This window comes from Pezoporus wallicus, unplaced genomic scaffold (assembly GCF_028554395.1).
Source record: "Pezoporus wallicus isolate ANWC-B61680 ecotype Strahan unplaced genomic scaffold, APGP_CSIRO_Pwel_v1 contig_360, whole genome shotgun sequence".
Classification (NCBI taxonomy): Eukaryota; Metazoa; Chordata; class Aves; order Psittaciformes; family Psittacidae; genus Pezoporus; species Pezoporus wallicus.
The window spans coordinates 3,268,175-3,280,311 of record NW_026640059.1 but is presented as its reverse complement, the minus strand read 5'-3'; positions in this window follow the sequence as shown (position 1 = coordinate 3,280,311).

Here is a 12,137-nt window from a genome sequence, read left to right as displayed (position 1 = left end):
CTGCTTTCAGGTACTCCACAACATGTTCATAATTTCCATAAGGATCCCTATAAGTCAATGTCTAAGCTACCCGTGCCTGGTCCAAAACTAACTACTGCAGAGCTGCTAGGCTTCTGGTCTACTTCATGAGTGCCCTTGGTAAGGAGGTTAGGATGTATTAGTTGTTTTATTTTTGTTATCTTTGTTGCCTGTAAAGGTGCCTAACTGATAGCCTTAGGGAATAAAATCCTCTTTTCAATCGCAAAGCAGATGACTGCCTGTGAAATGGCAGTGCAGGTCTCAGTCTTGACCTGCAAAGTAGTGGAGTACCAAAGGCTGTGATGTTTTCAGTTTATACTTAGACTGCCATCCAAGACACATCCAAGTGCATCTGTCAGTGATATATTACAGACAACCTGCCCTCCCTGAGGTAGCCTGAAGCGCATTTTTGCAGCTGACAGAACGTCTCTGGGATATTCTCAATGTTTTAAATTTACACTTGGTTTTGATTTGAAACAAAAAGCTTTCTTTTCTATGTAAAAAATAAGAGTATTCCATTCCCAAAAAATACTATTTTGGAGCAATGAAATACTATATTTATTTATTTATTTATTTTATAACTTGAAATGTATCTCTGTAAGGTTGAATGGTTCAAATTAAGAATGTTAGAATATGGAGTGGTAGAACTTTCAACAAAACTATTTTCTGAGGTGGAAGATAGAAGCACTTATGGTTTGTGGGTTGTTTTTTTTTGCCCAACACCGTTTACTCTAGAAGACCCTTCAGCAGTTAGTAGTGTCCAGCAGGATGAGTATTTTGGTTCCGAGTAGAAAGGGAAGTCCAGTCTCATATTGAAGCATCAGTTATTCCTGGTCATCACTGATCTGAGGTAGATTCAAACTGATGAAATAAAGATGAAATGACATGGGCTGTCAGATCACCTGGTATTGTCCACTGAATGACAAGCTGGGTAACAGTGTACCAGTTTTCCTTGTGATTCCTAGTCGCTTCTGTTCCAATGCTCTGCTCTGTCCTGATGACACCAGTTCCTCGAACTTAGGAATTCCTTTAATGGTTTAAAACAGATTCTGTACCAGCTGGGTTAAGCCAACTATCAGTACAGTGTGTCTAGTATTTTCCCTGTATTGTACATAGAATCATAGAATCAGCTAGGTTGGAAAAGACCTTTAAGGTCATCAGGTCCAAACATTACACAAGGACTGACATGTACAAACATGGTACATGGTACATGGTTTGTATTTATTTAATAGACTCAGATGTTTGCTGCAGAATCCATACTCCATTTTCACAGAGCTTGTTGCCACGGAACCTCTTCTTTCAGGCAACTTCATATACTGTAATCAGGTAGAATTATTGCTGTGGTTGCAGCAAAGACCGTGGGTAACACACAGGAATGGAACATCAAATGTAATTGATAATCCTATTTAAATAAAAACGTATCTCCTAGTGAAAGACTTTGTCCATTGTAAAGGTATTTGTATCAGTCTAGGTACAAGTATTACTGTATAAAACACTCCCAAAGACAATAATTTATTTTATTCCTAAATGCTTTCAGTTATTTGAAAGCTTTTTCCTTTCTGTCAGTTGATCTTGCCACTTAGCTGACTTCAGGAGTGCTTGAGACAGATTTTCCCTGGATCAGCTTTGACAGCATGTCCAAGCAATCTTCTGAAGTAACAATACTAAATAAATAGCAAGGGGTTTGGTCATTCTTTCAGCCTCAGCTCTATTTGCATCTTCTTTCTAGTTGCAGCAAAAGGCCTTCTAGGTGCCTTGCTTGAAATACTGCAAATCGTAAGGTTCGGATTCAAGAAGTGAATAGGAGCCTCATGTGAGGGATGTACATGGTGTTGCATTTGGTATTGCTGACTGACTGCAGTGTGCAGTGATTCATGAACAAAGCAGCCTGGTCACATTATTTGTTTCCTGCAAGCATTTGGCACTATCTTGATTCTTGTGGAAGTGCTCAGAAATCCCTTCCATAAGCATGAAAGCCATCATCATCTGTTCTTGCTTTCTTTTTGTCTTTGACCTTACTACACAGCCAGTTTGCTCCTTTTCTTAGTAAAAGCAGCTACAGCATCTGACCTCAAATTCCCAGGATTTTGTCAGCAGGGAGATACTATCAATGTTGAGAGGAAAATCTGTGTTTCCTTTTCAGTTTGCTTCAAGCTCAGTACTAAGGCTCCATTGCTACAAGGACTGGTCTTTTTGCTGTGTGTTTGTCCACTGAGTAATGGTGAGGTCCATGTCAGAGGCTGAAGCTCTTAGGTGTTACTGTAACAGAAATAATGTGAGAAATAATAACTGTGTTGGCAAGGAGCCAAACAGGAACGCAGCAGGGAGTCTCTCCTCAGCCCAGGTCCCATATTAAACATGGGGTTAAGCTAGCTGTGCAAATTAGCTTAGCCAGCTGCTGCTACAGAGGGGACAAAATGGGGATTTATCTATGGCTTGCAGTTGCATTTGGAACTGAATGCTGAATAAAGTTGTTTTTCAAGGGCTTTACAAATCTGTCCTGCTGATGTCAAGAGTGTTGCTGTACGGAGAATGCCCTCCTAGGTGAATTGTTATTTTAGTTAGAAATGGCTGTGTAACTTAAAAGTATGGGAGGGGGTAATACTGCATGTTTGAGAAAAAGAAGCATGAGTGGAAAGATATTCTACTGAAAGACTAATATGTGAGAAGTGGCCTCTCTTTAAAGAGGTAAAGGTAGGTCAAACAGATCCTGCAGACCAGAGATGCTCTGAAATGCCTGTAGAAGAGAAGGCTCAGGGGAGACCTTACGATAGCCTTCCAATACCTAAAGGATGCCTACAAGAAAGGGGCTTTTTACAAGAGCATTTAGTGGCAGGACAAGGGGAATGGCTTTAAACTGATCAGACATCAGGAAAACATCCTTCCCTGTGAGGGTAATGAGACAACGGAGTAGGTTGCCCAGAGAAGCTGTGGATGCCCTATCCCTGGAAGCGTTCAAGGCCAGGCTGGATTGGGCTTTGAGCAACCTGGTTTAGTGGAAGGTGCTCCTGCCTGTGGCAGTGGGGTTTGGAACTGTATGATCTTTAAGGTCCCTTCCAACCCATTCTATGATTCTGTGATTTTCTGTCCTGACAGAAGGAAAGGGTGATTGCAGAGCACAGGCTGTACTTACAGGCTTCCCAAACGGTCTGCTCTTGCCTACTTTCTGGCTGAGTAGATTGCTAGAAGATCACCTTTTCATGCCTTTATGTGCTTATTTATATGGTGAAAGATATTTATGTATTGAGTTTTCCATGTAAAAGAGAAAAACAAAACAAAATATTCCTGCATTGGAGTGAAATTTACTATTACTCAGTTTCCTGGAAACGAAAGTTCTTGTCTAAGGGAGTAGAATGGAAGTGTCTGAAAACAATGGACAGGCTTCCCTTTGCAGCTCAGAGCTTTGGTTGTTTGTCTGGTGGGCTGAGAGTTCAAAAGATTTTGATGGGAATGATTCAGCCACAGCTTTTAAGGCCTTGGCACGTCTCAGCCTGTGAGAAGCTGAACTGGCAAGAATTTGAGGTCTGAAGAGTCAACAAAATTGCCTCTGCTCCTCAAACTTTTCTGTTTTGACAAGCCTTCATTTTTCAGAAGCAAAATGTTCCATCAGAAAGTTCACAAGTATGCTTGGGGGAGGAGAAGAGGTTTACTTTTTTCTTTCTGCCTTCAAAAACAACAGGCCAGAAAGATGTCATTATGTGAGCAGGGACTGAGTTACGGGGAACTGGATAAAGGAAATTATTAAAAGAGGGAGCGCTGAAGGTTGTCCGTGTGGTCTACTTTATACAGATGGGTTTTGTCTGTTACGTGTTGGCTGCTTACTTCTGGGTTAAGATGGAAAGCTCTCTGGACTAGAGACTTCCTTTCTGTGAATATCCAGACCCTTGTACAGGAGAGCGCTGTGTTGATGGGATGCTCTGGGCAGGCTCTGCCATAGTGCACTGTACCGTTGCCTGGGCTCTGCCAGCGCCCAGCTGAACCCCCACCAGCAGCCTGAAGGTGACTGCCCCATTAACAGTCCTGGTGGAAGCGGGTTTAGGATGCAAATTCTACCACCTATAATCCTGGTAGTGGCCACAGATTTTTAATATTTAACTACATGGAAACAGTTTTAATGAATTGGCTGTTTAAGAGGCCCAGTGATTTAACAGTTACAATTATAACCCATGCAGTGTAATGCACAGGGCTCTAAATCCAGCAAATTACAGCTGCTGCTGACAAGTTCATACAAATAGAAGGGAGATGGGACCACCGCCTTATCCAGCTCTGTAAAGAGAGCAGGCCAGTCAAGAAGAACCAGGAACCTCATGAGGCAACTCTAAATAAGGTGCGTAATTTTGAACACATGGTGAGGCTGAAATTAAATGTGAAATCTTGCCAAACTTTCACTTATGTGTACATTCAATATTCTATACTATTAACCATGGAATTTATACATTTATAAATACAAAATGGTCAGTGAAATTGAAGGCAACAACAAACAGTATGACATACAGGAAAATACCACCACTACCAAATATTTATTGGAAGAATAGGAACTGGTTTGTGATAGAGGACAAATGTTCTGTCTCTTGTGTGACTGCAAATCTCAGCATTCACTTTCTCTTTAGCTTAAATTTTCAGGAGCCTGAGGTTATTACAGCTGCATTGTAACAAAGATTATAAACCCTGCATTGAAATTAAACTGAATTTGTAAAAGCATATGGTTAATAAAGGGTTCAGGCATAGTGGGTGTGAAAAAGAAGTGAGTTTTAGCCAGCATGTGTTTATCGAGCGTTTTCATTGCCAGCTATTTGAAATTCGGTTTTTGCCATTTGGAAATTTTAACATCGTAATTCTGATGTTTTTTCCAGACACAAAGAGCAAACAGATACTTTCTATGTGAATTAGGTTTATTTGATTAAGAGAACAACAAACCAAACAAAAGAAGTCCCCTTGAAAGCTTGCCCTGTCGTGGTTTTCTTCGCATGGGCTGCACTGCGCTCTGCTCTACCCCACATACGGAGGCTGTTGCGAAGCGGGAAGCTGCGGGGCGCAGGGAGATGCACTTCCGTGCCACGTTGCCGCCCGCCCGCCCGCGCCTCGGCCCGACCCGACCCGAGCAACAGCCGTAGGCCCAGGCAGCGCCGGTGAATGGGGCTCGTTCGGGTCCGCGCTCCTCCGGGACGGGGGGCAGAGCCCACAGTGCGGGGCCGTGCCAAGGACGCGGCAGCCACGGGCGGGGCGGAGCACTGGGAAACCGGCCCCAAAACCACAACAAAACGCTAAGTATTAGTGCAGCGGGAGTCGTGTTCTGCGTATTTGCATAACAAAACATCATCAGCTTTCGTATTTCAGCTGAAAAAAAGGTGATGCATCTCATTTCCCGGACCGCACACCAAATTCCTACTTCGTTTTCCTGAATGATGTTCACATTGAAACTTTCTCTGGGAAGAACATCGTATAATTTTAATTATCAGAATACGTAATTACTGTCAAAAAATGTCGGGGGTTGTGGTTTGTAAACCGCGTCTGCTTAAACATAAAGCTGCAGTCCCCGGGGCTTTGCTGACTCCTGGAACTAGCGGCCGCGGGGCTTCCAGAGACATGAGACAGACCGAAGGCGGAGCCGAGGCGGGCGCGGGGGAACGGGGACGGGAGTAAACACGGCTTTCCTCTGGTTGGGAAGGCGGATTTAGATGAGCTGCTCTTCATACCGAGCCAGCTATAATCTGGTATCCTACATCTCTGTAAAATTACGATCCGCTTACCTTTCGACAGGACAAGAAGTAATGGCTTTAAACTGAAAGAAGGTAGATTTGGATTACATATTAGGAACGAATTCTTCACTGTGGGGGTGCTGAGACAATGGAACAGGTTGCCCAAAGAAGTTGTGGGTGCTCCATCCCTGGAAGTGTTCAAGGTCAGGTTGGATGGGGCTTGGGACAACCTGGTCTAGTGGTAGGTATCCCTGCCCATGGCATGGGTTTTGGAACTAGATGGTCCTTAAGGTCCCTTCCAACCCAAACCCCTCTATTATTCTCTTCCTGTAAAAAGGGTGAAATTGTTCACTGTCTGACCGGCAATTCAGCCAGAAGCAAAAATGCAAGGTGAATGGAAGCATCTGATCTCCGTGTGGCCTTTAGTGACACTTGGAGTAATCCTTCTCCTAATTCGCTTATCAAATTTCTATCCACTTATAAGCTTAAAGGGAAACAAAAACAAAACAAACCAACAAACCTCAAAATAGAACTGGCACTGAAAGCAAAGAGGTCTGTGGAAAAAGCTCACTGATTTATGTCTGTTTGGGTTTATTTTTAGATCTGTAAAGTATTTGTTGTCTTTCTGCCTTACGTCAGTGTCAGCAAACCTCCATGAGATGTCCCAGCTCTAGTTCCTGTTAGTTATTAGCATTGAGATAGGAGCATTAGGAAGAATCAGGGTTAGGATACTGTGTTGTGTCATGCTGTCATTTCAGAAGTCTGAGGGGGTCAGAAATCCAGGAAATGCATCTTCTATTAGCCTTACAAAACTCATTTCATTTGCCAGGCAGGTTAATCCTAATACTTATGCAATGAGAAAGCTAAGACTCTTGAGACCACACATTCAGCTTCTAAGGTGTCTGCAGGTTCTTATTATGCCCTGTTACATTAACTCCAAGAACTTCCCAGGTCTGCACTGAAGTAGTCAGAAATCTGGAGAGCATCCTGGAGGTGAAGAAGTTCCACTCCCAGTCATTGCAGGCTCCAGTTACTGCTTTCTAGGAACTCAGCAAGCTTTTAATACTGGTGAGTTTGGATCTGCTGTGCCCACAGGAAGACCGTTCCTTGTAGAACGTCAATCCCCTGGTTAAAAACCTTCTGTTGACATCCAATTTTCGGTTTATTCACGGAAAGCTCACACTGCTTTATTCTTGTGCCAGCATCTTCTATTTTCACACAATGAGATCTTTCCCCTTCCTGGCACTTATCCCTGTGATGTATTTATAGACACTAATGGGCTTCTATCCATTCTCAGCTTTCATTTGTTAGCAGAAGCAAGTCAAGCTTCACCAGGTCCCTTCATTTGAGCAAAATTTTAGGCAGTGTTGGAGGCAAAGCTGTTCAGTGCTGTGCTTTTTTCCCCTTAGCATTACCTGCGTGCTTTTAACAAAGTAGATGATGTCTCTCGTTACTTTCACAAGTATCACTGTGCAGCTTGTTGTCATCTTACGTTCAGATTGTATGCTTGTATTCTGAGCCACTTCTACCCTGATGAGCTCCTGTTTTATATCCTTTTTTTTTCTTATTAGGCCATTTTGATATGTTTTATGATACTGAATTTCATTCTGTTTCTATTACTCTAATTCTTATTGTCTAACCTTCGAATCTCCTGTTGCTGATACAGCCTAAATTTATATCACTGGCAGATTTCATTAGTATGCTTTTTGTGGTAAGGTCATGGAAAATGTTAAATACAATTTTGGCATAGCTCATTGTCATCCTTATTTATCTATTTCCCTTGCTCTCTTACAATTAGTTTTTCAGTCCTCACCTTCTTCATTTCAGCTAATGAACTCCCATGTAGTGAACTCCAGGTAGTCTAGATCCTTCTTTGAGTCAGAAAATCAGTCATCAAAGAAACCGAGATTAAACATAAGTAATATGATATGGCCTGTCATTTCTTGTCCTATCCACTCAGAATTTATGGCTGGAAATAACTCAGTTCTGCTTGGTTAATTTTCTCAAGGCAATATGTTTATTTCAGTTGCATTTCCATGCAATTCTTGATTCCTATACCCTAGTTCCTTAGCCAATCTGTTTTAACTCCTATATTCTTTTCCATGTGGGCCGTGCTCTATTTTCTTTTCTTTCTATACTGTGTGATATCTGGGGTTTGGTTGTTTTTTTTGGTGTGTGGTTTTTTGTTTTTTTTTTGGTTTTTTTTTTTTAATTAGCTAAATACCAAACTCTTGTTGTTGCAAGTAGTTAGTGTGGTAGAGCATAGTCAATGCACTGATTTACGTAGTCCAGAATGATGCTTCTTCCTAGTCCTCATGGTGTGTGACTGTGGATAACAGCCAGGGCAGGATAAACTCCATGTCCCAGCTATATGTAAGGATACTGATGATAACAGGTCACTGCAGTAGCAGTTGTGCATCATCAGATATTTTAATTTTCAGATGAAGATCAAAGTCAAAGGTTCAGGTACAGTCAAATACCCTGTTAGAAAGGTGAAGACAAGATAAACCATTTGCTGTGATTTATGGAGCACAAGATGACCGGCATGGTAGCATCCAGCCACCTCTCCCCCTTCAGCCGTGCTCACTATAGGTTCTTTTACCTGTTATAGCTTTGGGTCCATAGTAGGAAGCTTCTGTTGCTGTCGTACTTCTCAGCATAAACAGCGGACTCTCTCAGTGGACAGGCAGGGCAAGATCTGGAAGAAGAAGAAATCAAGAAAAAAAATCTGGATTTTATTCCTCTTCCCCCTCAAAAAAAACCCACAACAAACAGATGTAATAATAAAAAAAGCAGAGGGGATTATGGAAATAGCCATGAATTTACTAGCAGTGAGAGTTCGGGGAGTTACAAAGGAGCCAGGCATTCAGTGTGGTAAAGAAAATAAACTAGTGTGTGCCTGCTGCCTTCCTGAAGTGTCTGCTAGAGAACATCTCTAGTAGTCCTGATTGATGAGCTCTGCAGTGAGCCCTTAGTGCAGCACAGAATACCTGGGCCTGGTATTCCTGGCACAGTTTGATTGTTCACTGTGCCTTCCAGAAGTGTTCTTGAATGTGCCCTACAGCTTTTTTAAGTCCCTTTTCCTCACCTTTAATTTTTACCTTTTTAGAAGGAAGAAAGAGGAAAGGCTATGCGGTTGTGATGTGCCTCGAGACCCTCCATGAAAAGCAGTGAAAATGAAAAGAAAGCGATTGATATGGATTGCATCACAGCCTTCAATTCATCGTCATGTCTACAGCAAGTTTTACAGCATTACCAGTGTAAGTAAAGAGCTCAGTGAGTCCCTCAGAAAGAGAAATTTACATGGAGTAACTTTATCACTAATGATTTTGGAGAAGTCTGTTTTATCCGGACTAAATTTGACCCAATGACTTTGAATCTCTTAAATAATAAATGCAAATTTCTCTTCTATCTATTAAGTCTTATATAAAATGTTTATGATAGACTGTCTTTGTGGCATTGCTATTGACTCAGAAGAGAATAGTTCAGTAGTTGCTACAGGACAACCATTTATATTCTTACCTTAACAGCCGTTACAGTTTTGTTGTAAAAGTCCTGTTTTCATGGGTTTATCATTTGGCTGTAAAATGTTCCAGGCTGAAGTTTGGCATAAGAGCTGAACTAGGGATTGCACTTGTTCGATTAATCTGTTATTTCAGAACTGCCATATAAAATAATAATAATATAAATAATGTACTATTTTAAATAAGCTTTTTTCTTTGTTCCTAATATGAATTAATGCCACTTGGTGTATAAAATTTCAGATGCAATTTTACTGCACCAATATAATAATGCATGATGCATTATTGTATTTTCAGAACATACTACGTGCATTTCTGTCCCAAAGTATGGAACCAAAATAGTCTGGGGCCACTTCTGTGTGATGTTAAGGTAACTTTGCTTGGGTTTTGTGATGAAAAGCTGTTGTGAAGGTGATTCTATCTGCTTGAGAGTCTTCAGATGGCAGGGACTTCAAGAAGCTTGCACACTAACCTGATAGCTTTAAGACTGTGGCCGGGATCAGGGTTTGTGTTGCTAACCTCACATTTCTGTAGATATTTGCAGCCGCAAGCCAGTGTCAGCCACTCAGTATAGCTGCTCCACTACTGAGAAGTGGCTTAAAACTTGTCAGTGTGCAAAAGCAGATTAGAATTGTTGTTAATTTACCTTTCTTTTTTTTTTTTTTCTTCTTTCCATCTTCTCTGAGTTTCATTTCCTGCTTTTTAACAGGAACAAAAGACTGGAAACAATATCTGGAGTGCAGAAAACAGTTTGTAAATCCTAAGCATTTGGATCGTAGACTTGTAAGCTTAAAAACAAACAAAAAAACCCCCACAAGATACCAAAACCTTACTCCTGTTGACATAGTTCTTTCTTAGCACATATTTTATTCTAAACATGATGTCAACAATGTATGCTTGTCATGGAAGGCTATAGTCTGGACTCCTGGCTCTGGTACCGACAGGATCCATTGGAACAGTGTGTGCCAGGCTCTTGTGGTATATGTGATGTGCAGTACTTGAGCTGCTTACAAACACAGCACAGCACAGGGACAGCAGCCTGTCACCTTCTCTTTTTTGTCCTTGGGCTATTGCAGTATTAGAGCAAAGGAGATGTTGTTTTTGTCTGTATCTGTAGAGATAATTACAAATCTAAACTATATATGTTAATGCTTCACATACTTAAGTAGTTGTTTATGAATATGGATTAGCCCAGCCAGTACATACTAACAATGACAAATACCTTGTGCTGCTCAGCATCATTAATCAACAGGTATTCCAAAATTCATTGCAGTTTTAACCTTATGATTTATACAAACTCTGTGATATGCACAGAAGTCAGTCTGTAACAAATTGCAGGCAAAACAAACCAGCAAATTAAGTGTAGAAATTAATGTATTCAAGCACAGTAACAAGGTCATCTTGAAAGCAATACAGTTCAGGGAGAAGAGTTGCCCATGTTAGAATTCCGCATCTCTGGACTATCATCTTTTCATAGCAAGTTAACAATAGTAATAATACTCTGAGGTTTTAATGGCTACAAACAGTCCAACAATGTTAGTTTTCAATCCCATGGGAGCATTGCATTCCATCTATGGTAATATGGTACACTGGTATGAACTTGGCCTTGCTACTCTGCTAAAGTTTGGTCAGCTTTGTATGACTGGTGTTCTTTTCAGGGCATGCTCTGTCTGCTGAGCCATGTAACCAAATTTAACCTATTGAATGAAATTGGTCTGCAAAAGAGGATAGTGCATCCCTCTAATAAGAGTCGTCCACTGTTTTACCAGTATAACTTTCATGTGTACTTCTATTAGAGGCCCGCCACTCATGTACAGACCCACTTATGAGTCCTGACATGATCACGGCTGGAGATAGTATGGCTGCAGGCATTATGCATTTTCATGTGCTCTGAGTACTGTTTCAGGATGAGAAAGAGTGATTACAGTTTTTGACAAATTGAAGAAAAAATGAGGAAGTCACATGGACTGCAATTTAAAAATACAAATTAATAACAAATAAGAATAGATGTGAGTGTAAAATATTTTTTGGACAGACACCAACACTTTCAGACTTTGAAACTCTTTTATTAAATGTAGTAATTGTGCTTCTATGAGAAGTATCACAATTATTCTCCATTTTTTTGCCAAGCTTCTTGATCTGAGAACTATCAAAAGTGTCTTGTCAGATTGATTTGTACATTCCAGAACAGGAGATATGTAGCAGTCAGGAGATAGACTGTGTATGTTATAATAATGATGAACTCTATCCTTAATATTTTTCATTAATATCTCTCAAGTATATATGCAAGAGATATAGAGCACAGCAACAACAGAACAAATAAATGGAGCTAAAGAATGCATTACAATGTTTGACTCATGCTTGATTGTATGGTTATAGGATTGGGTAAGAGAAGACCACACTGTGTTCATGCTGATCTCAGAAACAGAAGGAAACGTGGGGCAAAGATATGTACAGGGCCTGGACACAAGTCAGGTTGGGTTTGTGTGTCATTCATTGTATTTGCATAAACCTAATAAGCCATTCTAAGACATTCTTGACAAAAGTAAATAAATCCATTTAGCACTGGCCTGCATAGACATACTGGTTCCGGTCTTATGATTTAGTTCTGTATTTTCTAAAGTACATTCTGCATGTCTTAAAATGATTTCTTGGCTAGGTCTTCTATCAACTGTGAGCAGCAAGGGATTGAGGGGGAAGGAGACTTAGTCATGTTGTGTCACATGGAGCAGGTAGCAATTGCTGTGGTATTATATGAAACATGAAAGTTTAGTAGGGTGAGGATTACAACTAGGGAAGACAAAGTAGGTAATTTTGCTTTACATGCAGAAGAAGAAAAAAATATTAAGGCATGTTGATGTTTTAAGATTCAAATAGCAAGTGTGGTTACTGCACATTA